The sequence below is a fragment of the Urocitellus parryii genome, chromosome 6, assembly GCF_045843805.1.
Source record: "Urocitellus parryii isolate mUroPar1 chromosome 6, mUroPar1.hap1, whole genome shotgun sequence".
NCBI lineage: Eukaryota > Metazoa > Chordata > Mammalia > Rodentia > Sciuridae > Urocitellus > Urocitellus parryii.
In genome coordinates, this window is record NC_135536.1 from 176,459,592 (window position 1) to 176,479,389 (window position 19,798).

The 19,798-nt window shown below is 41.8% G+C and overlaps 1 protein-coding gene across 1 annotated transcript in view; it reads left to right on the plus strand.

The window, feature by feature from the left end:
- The window catches only part of Asip (agouti signaling protein), a 46,206-nt gene extending 36,467 nt beyond the window's left edge, over positions 1-9,739 (plus strand). Inside the window, exon 2 of the transcript XR_003300287.2 lies at positions 9,614-9,739. The gene's annotated coding sequence lies outside the window, so the exon portion shown is untranslated. The remainder of the gene's footprint in view (positions 1-9,613) is intronic.
- Positions 9,740-19,798: the final 10,059 nt, after the last annotated feature.

The following is a 19,798-nucleotide window of genomic DNA, read 5'->3' on the forward strand; positions in this document are numbered from 1 at the left end:
CAGGAGGCTGAGGCAGGAGGATTGTGAGTTCAAAGCCAGCCTCAGCAAAAGCCAGGCGCTAAGCAACTCAGTGAGACCCTGTCTCCAAATAAATACAAAATAAGTCTGCGGATATGGCTCAGTGGTTGAGCACCCCTGAGTTCAATCCCGGATACAAGAAGAAAGAAGAAAAAAGAAAGAAGAAGAAGAAGGAGGAGGAGGAGGAGGAGGAGGAGGAGGAGGAGGAGGAGGAGGAGGAGGAGGAGGAAGAGGAAGAAAAAGAGGAGGAGGAGGAGGAAGAAGAGGAAGAAATTGTCAAACCCTAGGGGATATAGCTCAGTGTTAGAGGCTTAGCTTTCATGTATGAGGCACTGGGTTTGATCCTCAGCACCATGTAAAAAAGAATAAAAAATAAAGGTATTGTGTTCATCTAAAACCAAAAATTAAAAAACATAAATTGTCACACTGTTTTCCAGAGGGCCTGCATGTGCCATTTTATATGCCCATCAGCAATGTGTGAGTTATTGGATTGCTCTACATCCTTGCCAGCATTTGGTTTTGTTACTACTTTTTAAATTTTTTAGCTATTCAAATAGGTGTGTGATTTACATTTCTTTGACGGCTACATGTTGAATATTATTTTCATATATTTATTTGGCATTTGTATATCCTTTTCTTTCTTTCTTCCACTTTTTAAAAATCTTGTGGTGCTGGGGAATGAAACTAGGGGCACTCTACCACTGAGCTATGTCTCATGTTCTTTCTTTTTTTCCTGTGTGTGTGTGTGTGTGTGTGTGTGTGTGAGAGAGAGAGAGAGAGATTGAACCCAGGGCCTTATGCATGCATGCAAGCAAGCACTCTAGTAACTGAGGTATAGACCCCGCCCCTTTTATTTATTTATTTGTTTGTTTTTTTATTTATTTATTTATTTTTTCCTTTTTGAGACCCAAGTTTTGCTAAATTGCCCTGGCTGGGCTTAAACATGGAATCCTCCTGTCTCAGCCTCCAAAGCTGCTGGGATTATAGGCATGTGCCACTATGCCTGGCTCTTTCCTTTTTTTTTTTTTTTTTTTTTTTTTTTTTGGTGCTGAGTATTGAGCCCAGGGCTTTGTGCATGCAAGGCAAGCACTCTACCAACTGAGCTATATCCCCAGCTCCTCTTTCCATTTTTAAACACAGTATGTTTCTCCATTTAGGAAGTCTTCTTTGATGACCATCATTAGAGTTCTGTAGTTTTAAGCATACAAACCCTATATAGATTTTGTTCTTTTTACACCTGTGTCTCATCCTCCCCTCCCCCTTTCTTTCCTTCTCTGGCCTCCTCCTTCTTCTTCTTGTGATTATGAATATCACTATATTTTTGAATTGGTGCTAGTACATTGAAATACAATTGGGTGGGGCTGGTGTTGTGGCTCAGTGGTGGAGTGCTTGCTTTGCACACGTGAGGCACTGGGTTCAATCCTCAGCACCACATAAAAAAATAAATAATTAATTAAAAGAAAGATATTGTGTCCATGTTCAATTAAAAAAAAGAAAAGAGGGTTGGGGATGTGGCTCAAGCGGTAGCGCGCTCGCCTGGCATGCGTGCGGCCCGGGTTCGATCCTCAGCACCACATACCAACAAGAATGTGTGTCTGCCGAGAACTAGAAAATAAATATTGAAAATTCTCTCTCTCCTTTCTCTCTCTCTCTCTCTCTCTCTCTCTCTCTCTCTCTCTCTCTCTCTCTCTCCTCTCTCTCTAAAAAAAAAAAAAAAAAAAACAAAAAAAAAAAAGAAAAGAAAAGAAAAAGAGATACAATTGGGTTTTGTGTCTTTTCTACCCTGAGGATAGATTATTCTTCCTCAACTCACTTCTTATAGAAAATTGTTTTTGTTTTTGTAGACACTGGAGTTTTCTGTGGAGCCAACTATGTCATTGCAAATAAGAATAGTTTTATTTTATCCAGTCTTATCTGTATGCCGTTTATTTCCTTGCTTTGCTGACTAGAACTTTTAACATTATGTTGAATAAGAATGGTGAGAGCAAGCCAGATGCTGTAGTCCTAACTACTTAGGAGGCAGAGGCAGGAAATTGCTTGAATATAAGAATTCAAGACCAGCCTTGGATCAGTGAAACCCCATCTCAAAGAAGAGAGGAAGAGAGAGGGGGAAGGCGGGAGAAAGACATCCTTGCCTTTTTTCTGATCTTAGGGGGGAAATATTTAATTTTTACCACTAAAAAGTATGTTAGCCATAGTTTGTTTTTTTTTTTTTTCCCCAGAAATGGGGATTGAACCCACAGGCACTCTCCCACTGAGTTACATCCCTAGCCCTTTTTTAAAATTTTGAGACAAGGTCTCAATAAATAGCTGAGGCCAGTCTCAAGCTTGCAGTCCTCCTGCTTTGCCCCCCGCCCCCTCCCCAGTAGCTGAGAATACAAGCATGTGCCATCACACACAACTGGTTGTTTTTTTTTTTTCTTTTAATCACGAACAAGTATTGAATTGTCATATGCTTGTTTTATGATCTCAATTAATATCATGAGCCTTTTCTTCTTTAGTCTGTTAATATGATGAATTGTATTGATTGGTTTTAACACATTAAACTAGCTGAGGACTTTGGCACATACCTGTAATTCCAATGATTCTGGAGGCTTACACAGGAGGACTGCAAGTTCAAGGCCATCATCAGCAACTCAGTGAGACCCACATCTCAAAATAAAAAAAGATCTGGGACTGTAGCCTAGTGATAGAACACCCCTGGGTTCTATTCCCAGTACCAAAAAGAAAAAAATTACATACATACACATGCACACACACATATATATGTATATATATATATATATATATATATATATATATACTTGATATACACATATATGTGTGTGTGTATATGTATGTATATGTATTCCAAGACTTTACATCCTTGAAATAAACATCACTTGGTATATAATTATATACCATAATATATATGGTATATAATTCTTTTTGTTCTATTTTCTAGACAAGATTGTACAGAACTTGTATTACTTCTTCTTTAAATCTTGGGTAGACTTCTCTTTTTTGAAGAGTTTTAAATTATGAAGTTTGTTTCCTTAATAGTTACAGGACTACGCAAATCATCTATTTCACCTTAGGTGAGTTATAGTAGTCTGGGTTTTTCAAGGAGTTCTTTTGTTGTTGTTGTTCTGAAGATTTAACCCAGGGTGCTTTACCACTGAGCTATATGCCCAGCCTTTCTTTTTTTTTTTCTTTTTTTTTTTGGGGGGGGGGAGGGGGACAGGGTTTAAGTTGCTTAGGGCCACACTGAGTTGCTATGGTAGGCCTTGAATTTGTGATCCTCCTGCCTCAGCCTCTGGAGTTCCCAGGGTTACTAGTGTGGACCGCTGTGCCCAGCTCTTTATTATTCTTTTGGTATCTGCAGGTCTACTGATGATATCTCTGTTTTGTTCCTGACACTGGTTATTTGTGTCTTTTTCTCTTTTTATTATGTCAATCTTTCTTGTGGTTTCTCAATTGTATTGATCTTTTCAAAGAACTGGTTCTTTGTTTCATTGAATTTCTCTATTGTTTTTGTTTTCAACTTCATAGATTTCTGCTCTTTATTATTTCTTTCCTTCTTCTTTCTTTGGGTTTATTCTGCTCTACTTTTCCTGTGTACTTGAGGTAGGAGCTTACATTGTTGACTTGAGACTTTCTTTTTTTTCTTTTTTTTTAAGAGAGAGAGAGAGAATTTTAATTTTTTTTTTTTTTTTTTTTTTTTTTTTTTTTTTTAGTTTTCAGCGGACACAACATCTTTGAATGTGGTGCTGAGGATCGAACCCTGGCCGCACGCATGCCAGGCGAGCGCGCTACCACTTGAGCCACATCCCCAGCCCCGAGACTTTCTTTTTTTTTAAATTTTTTCTTTTTAGTTACACATGACAGTAGAGTCTATTTTGACATGTATACAAACATGGAGTATATCTTCTTCTAATTAGGATCCCAGTCATGTGGATGTACATGAAGTTAAGATTCACTGTGGTATATTCATATATATATATGAAGGTTATGTCAGATTCACTCGACTGACTTTCCTATTTCTATCCTCCCTCCCTTCCCTTCATTCCCCTTTGTCGAATCTACACATAGGTATTAGACCAGATCCTCTTTTCTTTTTTTTTTTTTTTAAGTTTTTTTTTATTTTATTTTGGACATCATGGACATCATGCCTTTATTTTATTTATTTTCATATGCGTGCTAAGGATCGAACCCGGAGCTCACACATGCTAGATGAACGCTTTGCCACTGAGCCACAACCCCAGCCTCCAGATCGTCTTTTCTTTGTGTCCTTTCTTCCTTCCTTGGTGCGGAGGGATTGAACCCAGGGTCTTGCACTTGATAGGCACCCTCTCTAGCATTGTGCTAAAGCCCCACTCTAACTTTTCTTCATTTTTAATGTATACATTTAGTGTTACAAATTTCCCTCTTAGCACTGCTTTGGCACAAATTTTAATATTTTTTGGTTCTATATTCATTCAGTTCAATGAATTTTTAAATTTCCCTTGAGACTTCCTGTTTGACCTATAAACTTTAGAAACATGGTTATCCAGGCACAGTGGTACACATCCCTGTAATCCCAGCAAAGTAGGAAGATGTAAATTTGAGGCCAACCTCAGCAACTTAGTGAGGCCCTAAGCAACTTAGCAAGACCCTGTCTCAAAATAAAAAATAAAAAGAGCTGGGGATGTGGCTCACTGGTAATGTGCTCCTGGGTTCAATCCCCAATACCAAAAACAAAAAACAACGGACCAGAAATGTGTTGTTTAGTTTCCAAGTGCTTGGAGATTTCCCCATTATCTTTCTGTTATTAATTTCTAGTTTTATGACCCAGGATGTGGTCAATCTTGGTATATGTTTTTCAAGCACTTTGAAACAAATGTGTATTCTGTTGTTGGATAGAGGCAATTAGATATTTTTGGTCAATTGTATTGTTGAGTTCTTCTATATACTTGTTGATTTTCTTTCTAGTTGTTCTGTCAGCTGATGAATGGGGTGTTGACACCTCCAACTATAATTGTGGATTTGTTTCTTCTTTCAGTCTATTGGCTTTTGCCTCACACATTTTGTAACTCTGTTGTTTTGTGCATACACATTTAGGATTCTATTACTTCTTGTTTGTTTGACACTTTTATCATTATATGATGGAAAGGAAACCATGACAGAAACATGAGGCTGGAAGTCCAGGCTCCCCTTGTGGTGTAGGAAAGGGAATAATCTATTTTCTTTTTAAATTTACTATTAGGTGGATAAAGATTAAAAAGTGTGATTGTATACTCTGTTGAGAGGCTGTGGGGAAAACAGACCCCCTCGTATATTGCATCTGGAAAACTCATAAACAATACCCTAGTAATAGTTACCAAGATTACAAACCCACATACCCTTTGATCAAGCAGTTGCACTTTCAGGAATTTATCCAAAGATATATACACACTTGAGTGAAATGACATTAAAAGCTGAAGATTGGAAACAGGCCTGATGGCGCTGCCAGCCTGTAATCCCAGAAGTCTGGGAGGCTGAAGCAGGAGGATCACAAGTTCCAGACCAGCCTCAGGAATTTAGTAAGGCCCTTAAGCAACTGAGTGAGACTCTGTCTCAAAATAATATAAAGAAGGGCTGGGGATGTAACTCAGTGGTTCAGCACGCCTAGGTTCAATCCCCAGTGAGAAAGAAAGAAAGAGAGAGAGAGAGAGAGGAAGGAAGGAAGGGAGGGAAACAGTCTAAATGTCTTCATTAGAAGTCTTCTAAGAAGACTTAAATAAATAATGATAAAGTCTACACCTTGGAATAGTGAGGCAGCCTTTTAATTTTTTTTCTTTTTTAGTAACTGTAGATGAACAGAATGCCCTTGTTTTGTTTGTTTATTTATTTATTTTTCAATGTAGTGCTGAGGATCAAACCCAGTGCCTCAAGCATGCTAGGCAAGCGCTCTGCCACTGAGGCCCAGCCCCAGCCCTTGAGGCAGCCTTTTTAAAGATGTTGTATTAAGGGCTGGGATTGTGGCTCAGTGGCAGAGCGCTTACCTCACACAGTATATGAGGCACTGGGTTCAATCCTCAGCACCACATAAAAATAACTAAGTAAAACAAAGGAACTGTGTCCATCTACAACTAAAAAAAAAAAAGTTTTTTTTTAAAAAAAGAAGTTTATTAATACGAAACAGTTTTTAGGATATAATATTACATGAAGAAGGTGGGAGGGAGCTACCTGTAGAACAGTGTGCCCGGTATGCTATTATTTGTGTAAAAAAAACCCAAAAACACATAAGTAGGTATTTGTGTGTGTGTGTGTGTGTGTGCGCGCGCGCGCGCCAGATACACAAGGAACCACTAACAATGCATCCTGTGGGGGAGAGGCGACAATCCACTCTGCTGAAGGCACAGTGAACAAATAACCGTTAGACGACTCTTCTCCGGTCCGGGCTCCAGTGACGCCTCTGGGCCGTGCACAGAGCCCTGGAAACCGTGAGCACTGGATAGGTCAGGGGCCCCGTCTCGCCCTTTGCACCTGCCCTTTGAGTGTTTGCTTTTGCACACACCCACCCGAGGGGCGGAGGAGGCAGGAGCCCGCCCATTGGCCGCGGGGGACCTGTGAGCAGCTTCTGCTGCAGCACCGATCTCAATCTCCCGCGGTCCAGCCTCTCACCGCGGACTGTTGGGTGTCTACTAGGTGGAAGCCTGAGGTCCAGGTGCAGAGGACATCAACTGCTGGGGACCCGGCGGGACTGCTAAGCTCTGGTTGGACTCCCTACTGCTCCGCCCCATCCGGGTGTATCCTCCCCCCTCCGCCCACTCCCTCCTCTCCAGGACCCCTATGATGTGTAAACGCCCCCTAGGTCCTCCCGGGTGTCACCAGTAGGCGGAAAACTTCATAGAGATCTAGGAACAAGACTTCCCTTCCCCCACCCCCTCTGATCCCGGACTGCTGCGCTGTGGGTGAAGAGGGGGCCGTCACCGACACGCCTCTCCAGTTGGAGGAGTTCTCCAGACTCATCCAATAGGAGACTGTTCTTCACTAGCCACGTGTTTTTTCTGAGCTTCAACCTTTCCAACTGAAAAAAAAAATGGGGTGTGTAAGTGCAAGGGAGAGTGCTTGAATATGCACATGAGATGTATGAAGTATAATTTCATTATATCGAAATTGTCTAGTTATATCTGTCCCACTACTTCTAGGAGGTTCAGGAATGTGTCGGGTTTATGTTTCTGGTACACAGAAAGCACACAATATTTGTGGAATTAATGAATGTCCCTGGATGTCTGCCCAGGACTCTTGGCTTCAGCCCACAGTCCTGGATGTCCTAGAGATAGTGGATTCCCTGAATTCGTCTCTAATGTCCCGACCAAGCCTGGAGCCATCCGTGATAGAGCCAGATGGCCTCTGAGGTCACTTCCCACTCAAGCCTGCTGGGCTTCCACAATTCTTTTATTCTAACGTTTGCTAGAACCTGGTGCAGGGACCCTAGGAATGAAATGGCCGAGAATGCTGCCACTCCCCCTCATTTATCAGATTAGAACCCCACAGAGGAATGCAGAAGGCACACAAATGCTCTGAGAGCTTATAACAGGAGACCTGGGTCAGTCAGAAGGGGGTGTGGTGGTGTCGGGAATGTCCCTGGAACAATCTGAAGGAAGAGCTCAGCAGACAAAAAGGGAGGCAGGGACGCCAAGCTGCGGAGCTGCAAGAGGCTCCTCCCCAGCCTGCTGGCCCGCTGCCTCTCTGCCTGTCTCCCTTTGCCTGATAGCACCGTGTTCTGACAGCACCCCATCTTAGCACCCTAGACTTCCTAGGTCAGCCTGTCAGGTTAGAGTCGCTTTTACCCCACTCTGCCAGGCGAGGGCACCCTACTCCCAGCTTTAGCTTCAGCCCTTGGCAGACCAAATCCCTCCTAAGGGGTGGCATTTGGATGGCTGATCTACAAACCTCCCAACTGCCCTGGGAGACAAGTGAAATGCATTTCACAGCTTCCTCCCACTGGAGAACGAGTGAAAACTCAAGGAAGCTTGGTGGACCTTACTGATAAGTAGTCTTTGACCAGGGACCCGTCTGTTCTGGACGTTGGTAGTCATATGAGATATAATGATAGTATAATAATACTAATTACCATTTATTGAGTACTTCCTATGCTCTCCACAATTCTAAACTCTTTAATCTCCCTAAAAAGTAGATGCTGAGCTGGAGTGTGGTTGCCCATTGGCCGAGGGGGACCCAGCAGCTCAGGAGGCTGAGGCAGAAGGATCACAAGTTCAAAACAGCCTCAGCAAAAGCCAGGTGCTAAGCAACTCAGTGAGACCTTGTCTTTAAATAAAATACAAAATATGGCTGAGGATGTGGCTCAGTAGTTGCGTGCCCCTGAGTTCAATCCCCAGTACCCCCAAAAGTAGAAGCTAAGCAGGGCATAGTGGCACATACTTGTAATCCCAGCAATTTGGGAGGCTGAGACAGGAGGATTGCAAGTTCAAGGACAGCTTTAGCAACTTTGTAAGGCCCAGTCTCCAAAAAAAAAAAAAAAAAAAAAAAAAAAAATATATATATATATATATAGAGAGAGAGAGAGAGAGAGGGAGAGAGAGCTGGAAATATAGTGCAGTGGTAGAACACTTGACTAGCATTCATGGGGCCCTGGGTTCAATCTCCAATACTAGGGGGAAAAATCAATCTGAGGGTGTAGCTCGGCGGTACAGCCTTTGCCTGGCATGTGTGAGATCCTGGGTTTGATCCCCAGCAAAAACCACAGACACACAAATAATAATAATGGAAGAAAAGGCTGAAGACTTGAACAGGCTCTTCATGAAATGGGATACTTTCATGGCAGAATAATTTTTTGTTCCTTACAATGAAAATGATCCTGACTGATACATTCTTCTTCCTTTCATTAATAAGACAGCTCTTTTGAGTTCATGCTATTCAATCACATTCCCCTCCACTGCTTCGCTGTTTCTGTCAGCCTCCTCTTCATTCACTGAAGACTTTGGTTCCTGCCCCATGCTTCTCCTCTCCCTTCCAAGCCCTGCCATCCTCTTGTATGACTTATAATTCCATGAGGTCCACCCATCCTCCACCTCGACGTCCACATCCTGATTATGGATGCCCTTCACCTGCACTTTACTTCAGCTCCCCCACTCCACTGGCCACATCCTGGACCTTATCATCCTGCTGCCACTAGTCAGAAATTTAGCTACAAATAACTTTAAACTGTTAGAAATGCCAGGGTGCCGCAAGGAATCTAACACGTGCTCAGAAGTAGATGGCAAGGCAAACTTCTGCAGAAGGGTGTGCTAACCCAAAACATCTGGCAAGCAGGGAGTCCACCTGTTTTTATCCCTAAGGCAGCACTTCCCCTTGCTCTGATTGGAGAAGCTCAGGGTTACAGTTTATGCAATTGGCTAATTTTAAAATTGGGGTGGGCAAAAGGAAGGGCTAGTTAAAATAGCTACAGTTGGATCTTACATCCCAATTAAGACAAATATTATATTCTGAAAATGGACCATGGAACTTTCTATTAACAAGCGAAAGATGCTATCTCATGTTTAGAAGAACCTGGAGGTAGGTGGGCTCAGGGTACAGTAATTCCTCAATGACCCAGGTTCTTCCTTTCTCTCCATTCTGCTGCCCTCAGGTATCTGCTCTGTCAACAAACTGGCTTCCGGGTTGGGGATGTGGCTCAAGCGGTAGCGCGCTCGCCTGGCATGGTGCGGCCCGGGTTCGATTCTCAGCACCACATACCAACAAAGATGTTGTGTCCGCCGAGAACTAAAAAAAATAAATATTAAAAATTCTCTCTCTCTCTCTCACTCTCTCTTTAAAAAAAAAAAAAAAAAAACTGGCTTCCGGCTTGTTTTCACAAAAATGTGGTTACCCCAGGCTCAAATGTCACAGCTTTACTTCAATGTCCAGAGGCAGAAGAGAGGGGATTTCTCTTTCTTTTCTCACTTCCTAGCATGACAAGAAAACTTCCCAGATGGGCTTTTTCCTTCCCACTCCCATTGCTTAGCAGAAGCCTCCTCACGACCCGCACTGCATCACCCACCCAGGCCTAATTACAGTGGCGGTCTGTCAGCAAGATTAGGCAAAGCTACATAGAGGAGAGAGGAAAAAAAAATTAAAATGGACTTATAGAGAAATGTTTCTCATGTACAAAACATTTGGAAGTAGTCTGTCCAGGACTGATAGGGCAGCTTCATGACATCATCTGAAACACAGAAGTTTATCTTTCTACTCCAGTATTCTCAGTGTTGCTTCCATCAAGGTCACTTCATAATACAACCAGCTATAACATCCTCTTTCAAGTCAGAAGGAAAAAAGGGAAGAAAAAAAGGTACGACCCTTCTTCTCCCATGATAGCCTAGAAATCTACAACATCTCACAGCTTATGACCAGACTTCGTCCACATTTGGTTGCATCTGGGAAAATGTAGTGTTTTCTTTCATGAAACTAGATGCATGGCTAAAAATATTGCTACACTTTTCTCTGGCCCAAACTTCCTTGGTCTCTGAGAAGCTAAGGAAGAAAACCAGAATTAGGATTTGAATTCTTCTTGTGACCAAGTCAGTTCAACTCTTGAGCATTTGTTTTCTCAAGTAGAAAGTGAGAAGAGTCAAATATTGCCTGAGAATGACCTTGGTTGCAAGGGAAAGAAAACCTGACCAAACACTAGGCTAAGGAGTTTCTTTGTCTCACAGGAAGTCTCAACACAGGGAGCTGTTCCTATTGCTTCACTGATTTGGTGATGTCATGGCCTGTGTCATTGTGATGCTCTTAGCCCTTTCTTCATGTATGTGCCTCATGGAACATGTGGTTCCATAGTCATCATAGAGCTGTCCTCTCGGGGGCAATGTGCCGGGAGTGTTCATGTTTAATGTTTCATAATAAAATCAGAACTATTTATTGGACATCACTTATTGAACACTGTTTACTAAGCACTATCTGAGTGCTAGGCACATGAGTGACATTCTAACATTCTCTCTCATCTTCACAAGTCTCTATGAGTTTGGGATTATTAGCTCTACTGAGATACACCCCTAACCCTATTATCTTTTTATTATTATAATTATTAACACAGGAGGAAATCAAGTCTACAAGAAGGAAAAGTCACTTGTCCAAAATAACGTTGAACTGGTGCAGTGGAGCAAGCCTGTACTCCCGATGATTTAGGAGATTGAGGCAGGAGAATCAAAAGTTCGAATCCAGCCTCAGCAACTGAGTGAGACCCTGTCTCAAAATAAAAATCTAAAAAGAACTAGGAATGTGGCTCAGTGGTGAGGCACCCCTAGTTTCAATCCCCAGTACCCAAAACAAAACCAAAAACATGTTGAAATGATAGGACACAAACGTAGGTGTCCCCAAACCCTGTGCATTTTAATGAGGTCTCCGGATCTTTAGTTGGTAGAAGGATAAATTAAAAGGAGTTTTTGAATAGAGGTTAAGCAGTATGGCTAAGGAAAAAAAAATGTAATGGAAAAAATGTAATGACCTCAGAAGTTGAACTTAGAAACTCACCATCATAACCCACCCTAAGAAATGTATCCATGTAGACATGAAGTTGCACATAAAGGATGTCTACTTCAGCATCATTTGCAATGGGGAAAAACTGGAAACATCCTAAAGATCAGGGATCTTAAACAAACTCTTCTGTTAGAAATATACTTAGAAAGCAGTGGTCAAATGTGGACTCTCAGTTCAAATACTGCTTCACTCACTCATTTAACATGTTGTCATACATCCGTCAATGACAGGGATACATCTTGAGAAATGCATCATTTAAGCAATTTTGTCATTGTGCAAACATTGTAGGGTACTTACGCAAATCTAGGTGGCTTAGGTCAATCACTCGATGTGGCCTTGTGATGCAATCAAGACATTGGTAGCTGGGTGAGGTGGTGCACACCTGTAATCCTTACGACATGGGAAGATCTGAGTTTGACAAGGCGAACCTGGATTACGTATGAAATACCCATTTCAAAAAGAAAAAAGAACATGTGGTGGTACATGTCTCTAATCCCAGTGGCTCAGGAGGCTGAGGTAGGAGAATCACAAGTTCAAGGCCAACCTCAGAAAATTAGTAAGACTCTCAGTGAGACACTGTAAAAAATAAAAAAGAACAGGGGATGTGGCTCCGTGGTAAAGAACCTCTGGGGGCTGGGGATGTGGCTCAAGCAGTAGCGCGCTCGCCTGGCATGCGTGCTGCCCGGGTTCAATCCTCAGGACCACATACAAACAAAAGATGTTGTATCCGCCAAAAACTGAAAAATAAATATTGAAGAATTTTCTCTCTTTCTCTCTCACTCTTTCTTTAAAAAAAAAAAAAAAAAAAAAAAAAAAAAAAACCTCTGGGTTCAATTCCCAATACCAAAAAGGAAAAAAAAAAAAAAAAAAGGTCTAGTAAATAATATGCAAACCAGTGACATAGTCATTAATTGTCATTATTAAGTATTATTACTGTACAGCATTATATGGATATACTTTTACTTGACTGGCAGAACAGTAGGTTCATTCAGACCAGAATCACCACAACACAATAATATGTTGCACTACATACAAGGGCTACAACATCACTAAATGGTAGGAATTTTTCAGCTCCAGTATAATCTTATGGGACCACTGCTGAGTTGCTTAGAACCTTGCTAATTTGCTGAGGCTGGCTTTGAATTCCCAGTCCTCCTGCCTCAGCCTCCTGAGCCGTGGAGATTATAGGCGTGAGTCACCATGCTCCTCTCCCTTTTTTCATCTTTAAAATGGAAAAATCACTAGTGACCTCAGACTGCTTGAAAGAGACATGTATGAGAAGCATATAAAACAGGGCCTGGAACCTCATGGGCACTTGGGTATATTTTCACAATATACTGGCTGGCAGTTAAAGAGCTGGTTTTCCATATATACTTATATAGAAAAAATATGCCATTTGAGTGTGGTGGTACACGCCTGTAATCCTGGTGACTTAGGAGGCTGAGGCAGGAGGATCGCGAGTTCAAAGCCAACCTCAGCAATGCTGAAGCACTTAGCCACTCAGTGAGGGACCTGTCTCTAAATAAAATACAAAATAGGGCTGGGGATGTGGCTCAGTGGTTGAGTGCCCTGAGTTCAATCCCCAGTACCAAAAAAAAAAAAAAAAGAAAGAAAGAAAGAAAGGAAACACCTAAGTCATGGTGGTAAGTAGGAAAAGCTAGAAAAAGCAAAGTGATATTCTTCTACATGTTTATACCAAAAGTGCATAAAAACAAGGTCTTGCCGGCAGGATAAGCACACTTATGACCTTGTTCCTCTGGGGCAAGGATTGGCTGAAGGGGCAAAAGAATTATGCTTGGTTATATTGCCTCTCTGAAAGTGTCCCCATGGGTAAAATTAGAGATTTGCTGGAAGCCACCTGATAAATGATTGCTAAGGATTGAGTTAACACACATCAAACATATACAATAGTGCCTGCTACACATGGTTGTAATTAAATTTCTCTTTATTCTCCTATGCCTTTTCATGATATCAAATAATCTCTCTATGTTGGTCATGAGTAGAGGTGGGGAGAGCTTCACCTCAAAGTTGCTGCAGGATCTTATGGTGAGGGGAAGCTTTAAAAAGTTAGAGACAAGCTGGGCATGGTGGCACATGTCCATAATCCCAGTGGCTTGGGAGGCTGAGGCAGGAGGATCACAAATTGGAAGCCAGCCTCAGCAACTTAGTAAGGCCCTAAGCAACTTAGTGAGACCCTGTCTCAAAATAAAAAATAAAAAGGGCTGGGGACATGCGTGGCTCAGTGGTTAAGTGCCCCTGGGTTCAATCTCTGGTACCAAAAAAAGAAAAAAGCTGGAGACAAAGTCAAGACTCCAGGATAAGGACAAAAGGGTGGGTAGTATAAAGGAGTTTGTGTAAGGGAATGGGGGAGCTAGACATCTAGTAGGTTCAAGCTCTAAGGAGATGGTCTAAGTACCATATTTCATCAAATTTAAGATCCAACATTGTGACATGCACCCTTATGTTATATGACACAATATAATTTTTTAAATACTGAAATTAGTTTAATGACTTATCAGTTATTACATGTATTTCATTTTCAAAAGTTTTCAAAGGCAAACAATGTCCACCAGAGAAACATAAGATACGGGTCCCTCAGCACTGAAATAGGAAGCAGTGTCCTCATCCTAATTTTTAAAAATGCAAATGAGCTGTAGAATTAGCATTTTCCCCATGATGACTATTTTGATTTTATGGGGGGGGTGGTAAATGTCAAATTCTTTCCCTAAACCATCTCTTATCTTCTTTGTTCCCCTGCATGGGCTGAGTCAGCCTGTTGGGTGACCCAGGCCTGCCCTGGGGGAGGAGGGAGGCCACACAACTAAGTCCTTTGAGCCTTTCCTCTGACCCGAGGGCAGCAACAGCTGGAAAGGGGCCCGGCTTTATGGGGGAACAATGGTGCCAGCCAGCTGCGGGTGAAGCAGGGCTGCACAGCCTGGCCTGATCTGGCCTGGGTCCAGAAGAGTGCCCCTTGCACCTGAGGGGTCCACTCCACTTAGGCAAAGGTCCAAAAGAGCCACAGAAGGTAAAGAGAGAACCCCCCAGTATCCCCAGTGAACAACCCTAGCCACAGGATCCCTGAAGACCTCAAGAGTATGTGGAACTGAATCTTCCCAGTGTACAGATGAGAAAACAAAGGCTCCCACAGGGACTGGAACTTCAAAGTCCCACAGTAAGTCCACAGCTAAGCTGGACCCAGGATCCAGTTTCCCTTTGACACAGCAAGTCCACCATCACGTGACACCTTGTGCAAACTCTTATGAATGTGTCAACTATGTTGTTCTGATAAAGTGTCCATCTGACACATCAGATACTATCTCACCACCAGATTATTGGAATAAGAAGTGGGATCTCAGGTATGAATGCCTGCAGGACATGGGAGACCTGGGAGCACCTGCCTGTCCCGCTCCTTCCAGCCAACACTGACTGTGACATAGGAACTGCCCGAGTTCAAAGCCTACCCCTCACCTTCCTGTGTGTGTCCTTGGGTAAATTACTTTGTCACTGTGGCAGTCACTTCCAAGATGGCCCTGAATGATTCCCACATCTTGGTATTCATTCCCTTGTGTAGCCTGTCCCTTCCCATAAAATGGACCTACACCTACGTAACCATGAGGAGACTGCAGAAATGACAGTCTGACTTCTGGATTATGTCAGAGAAGACACTGCTGCTCTACCTAGATATTTGGAGCACTTGCTCTGAGGGACAAGGGCAGATGTTAAGGACAATTGAGCAGCCCTGTGGAGAGGTTCACATAGCACATGTCTTAGTCTGTTTTTTGTTCCTACAGTAATACTCCAGACTGGATAAATCATAAACAGTAGAAGTTTATTTGGTTCTGCAGGCAGAAAAGTCCAGAATCTAGGGACCACATCTGGTGAGATCCTTCTTGCTACATCCCAACATGGCAGGAGGCATCAGGTAGCGAAAGAACATGCAAGAGAGTGGTCAAGAAGGGACTAAATTTGGGCTGGGGATGTGGCTCAAGCGGTAGCGCGCTCGCCTGGCATGCGTGCGGCCCAGGTTCAATCCTCAGCACCACATACAAACAAAGATGTTGTGTCCGCCAAGAACTAATTTAAAAAAAAAAAAGAAGGGACTAAATTTACTTTTATGAGGGCTGGGGATGTGGCTCAAGCAGTAGCGCGCTCGCCTGGCATGCGTGCGACCTGGGTTCAATCCTCAGCACCACATACCAACAAAGATGTTGTGTCTGTCGAGAACTAAAAAATAAATATTAAAAATTCTCTCTCTCTCTCTCTCTCTCTCTCTCTCTCTCTCTCTCTCTCTCTCTCCTCTCTCACTCTCTCTTTAAAAAAATTAAAAAATAAAAATAAAAAAAGAGGGCAAGATGGTGATCTCAGCCTCCTTCTAAAAATAAATAAATAAATAAATAAATTTACTTTTATGACAAACCCGTTTCATGATAACTGAGGAATTAGATGCTTCAACCCCTGTCAAGCTTAAGATGACTGCATCCCAGGCTGACATCTGGACCAGAACCTCAAGAGATGTTCCAGGTGAGAATCACCCAGTTAATCTGCTACCAAATTCTGAACCCATAGAAAATAGATAAAATTATAAATGATTACTGTTTTAAGCTATTACATTTTGGGTTGATTTCTTATGCAGCAACAGATTATTAATACAATAAATTTTTGCCTTCTTTTTCTTATCTTTAAACAAGGGTGATAATACCTGCTTCATATAATGAGGATTCAATAAGATTATATATGGGGCCCAGGACCTGTAATTCCAATACTGGAGGATAGGGCAATTTAGTGAGACTCTCGGGATTTTAAAAACACTTTTAATTTAAAAAATAATTTAAAAGCCAGGTGTGGCAGCACATGCCAGTAATCTCAGTGACTCAGGAGGCTGAGGCATGATGATTCCAAATTCAAGGCCAGCCTTGACAATTGAACAAGACCCTATCTTTTTATTTTATTTATTTATTTATTTTTTTTAATATTTATTTTTTAGTTTTCGGCGGACACAACATCTTTGTGTGTATGTGGTGCTGAGGATCGAACCCGGGCCTCACACATGCCAGGTGAGCGCGCTACCGCTTGAGCCACATCCCCAGCCCCTCTTTTTATTTTTTTAGTTTCTTTTTTAAAATTTTATTTATTCATTCTAATTTGTTATACATGACAGCAGAATGCATTTCAACTCATAGTACACATATAGAGCACATTTTTTCATGTCTTTAGTTGTACACAAAGTAGAGTCACACCATTCATGTCTTCATACATGTATCTGGGGTAATGATGTCCATCTCATTCCACTGTCTTTCCTACCCCCTGCCTTCTCCCTCTCCCTCCCTCCCCTTTGCTCTATCTAAAGTTCCTCCATCCCTCCTATGCTCCTCCCCCCATGCCCATTATAGATCAGCATCCTCATATCAGAGAAAACATTTGGCATTTGGTTCTTTGGATTGGCTTATTTCATTAGCATAATATTCTCCAACTCCATCCATTTACCTGCAAATGCCATAATTTTATTCTCTTTTGCTGAGTAATATGCCACTGTGTATATATACCACAGTTTCTTTATCCATTCATCTATTGAAGGACATCTAGGTTGGTTTTACAATTTAGCTATTGTGAATTGTGCTGCTATAAAGATTGATGTGGTTGCATTACTATGATATGATGTTTTTAAGTCCTTTGGGTATAAACCAGGAAGTGGGATAACTGGGTCAAATGGTGATTCTACTCCAAGTTTTCCAAGGAATCTCCATATTGCTTTCCATATTAGTTGCACCAGTTGCAGTCCCACCAGCAATGCATGAGGGTGCCTTTCTCCCTACATCCTTGCCAATACTTATTGTTGTTTGTATTCTTAATAGCGAGCAAGACACTATCTTGAAAAAAAAAGAGTGGGGGGCTAGGGATGTATATCAAGGGTAAAGTACCCCAGGGTTCTATCTCCAGTATAGGAAAAAAAAACAAAACTTAAAAAGGACTGGGGGGGGGAGGGCTGTGGCTCAGTAGTAGCGCACTTGCCTGGCATGTGTGAGGCACTGGGTTCAATTCTCATCAACGCATATAAATAAATAAAATAAAGGTCTATCAACAACTAAAAAATTATATATATATATATATATATATATATATATATATATATATATAGAGAGAGAGAGAGAGAGAGAGAGAGAGAGAGAGAGAGAGAGAGAGAAGGACTGGGGGGAGTTGGAGAATATCATGCTAAGCCAAAGGCCAAATATTCTCTCTGATAAGTGGATGCTGATCCATAATGGGGAGGGGGGAGGCTTGGGAAAAATGGAGGCACTTTAACTGGGCAGAGGAGAGGGAGGGGTGGGAGGGGAGGGAGAGTGTAAGAGGGCAGGAAAGATGGTGCAATGAGATATGACTGCACATATGGTGTGACGCTACATTGTGTACAACCATAAAAATGTAAAGTTGTGTTGCAATTGTGTACAATGAATCAAAATGCATTCTGCTGTCATATATACCTAATTAAAATAAATTAATTAAGTTTTAAAAAGAGGTATCTATGTCACAGAAAAAAATAAAATTTAAAGTCACTGGAAATTTAAAAAAAAGCGGGGGGCGGGGGTTGTGGCTTAGTAGTAGAGTGCTTGCCTCACTTGTGTGAGGCACTGGGTTTGATTCTCAGCACTGCATGTAAATAAATGAATAAAAATAAAGGTCCATCAACAACTAAAAATATTTTTTATAAAAGGATTAGGGGTATAGCTCTGTGGTAGAATGCTACTACTTTAGCATGTGAAAGGCCCTGAGTTTACTGTCCAACACTAGAAATAAATAAATAAGTATATAAAGGTGATGCATGAACAGGGTCTGGCTTACAGCAAACACTAAGCTCATGGATGCCAATATTGCTGTATTATATTGAGAGCAGAGATTGAAGAATGAGCAGGAGGGCAATTCAGCTGGCAATTCAGCTCTTAAATACCTGCTCTCAAGAATGAAAGAAGTCCTGTAGGAAACCTTGATCTCCTCTCCTTAGAAGGTAAGTTAGAGACCATTTGTCACCTCCCCTTGGAAGTGGTCTCTACCACCCCAAACCCCACCTCCAGAATTTATGAAGGAAATGTCTTGCTCATCTGTTAGGAGCCCTGATCAACAGAAATATGCTCCATCTCAGCACTTTTCAGGGATGTTCCCTGACCCTTGGAAGCTACCCAGAAAAGGACCGTTCTGCTCCTTAATCTGTCTCTGAGAAACAGGTTTAAATTTTAACTCTGCTTCATACTTGCCCTTTGAAAAGTCACTCAACCTTGTAAGCCCCATTTCCTAATCTACCAAACCAAAATAATGAATTTTTTCTTTTTTCTTTAGGCACTCTATCAGTGAGCTATACCCCAGTCCTTTTTACTTTGTGTGTGTGTGTGTGTGTGTGTGTGTGTGTGTGTGTGTACTGGGAAATGGAACCCAGGGCCACTTTACCCTTAAGATACATCCCAGTCCGTTTTCTCTTTCTTTTTAGGTTTTGAGACAGGGTCTTGCTAAATTGTCCAGGCTGGCCTTGAACTTGCAATCCTCAGATTCCTGAGTCCCTGGGATCACAGCATGAGACATGCTACCCAAAAGAAATGGTGAATTTTGCTTTCAGGTTGGTGGGGGAAGAAAACTGTATTGAATAGAAACAAAAAACTGGAAATGGTCCCCACAGCACTGCCCCAATGCTTCTCCCTCCAACTGGGGCTACTTAACTCTCACATGCAGGTTCTGCCCTGATTGGGGCTTAAGATGAACTTTGCATTTAATCAGGGGAACTTTAAAAAGATTTCATCTCTTTAATCAGGTAACTTGAAAATGTACTCTAGTGTTTCTTCCTATGGTCAATCCTGGTTTAAAATAAATTATTTTGGGCTGGGGTTGTGGCTCAAAGGTGGAGCATTCACCCAGTATGTGTGAGGCCCTGGATTTGATCCTCAGTGCCACACAAAAATAAATAAACAAAATAAAGATATTGTGTCCAACTACAACTAAAATAAATAAGTATTTTATTTTAAAATCACTAAATTAGTAAAATTATATTGTAAAATCCTGGCCCTTTAATTTGGATGCACATTGGAATTAGCCTGAGGGGTTAACACTGATACCTGTGTCCCATCTCCAGAGATTTGGATTTTTTTTTGGCAGTGTTGGGGATCAAACCCAGGGCCTTGGACATGCTAGGCAAGTACTCTAGCACTGAGCTACACTCCCAACCCTCAAAGATCTGGCTTTGACTGGGTGCAGTGGTATACTCCTGTAATCTCAGCAGCTCTGGACGCTGAGGCAGGCAGATCAAGAGTTCAAAGCC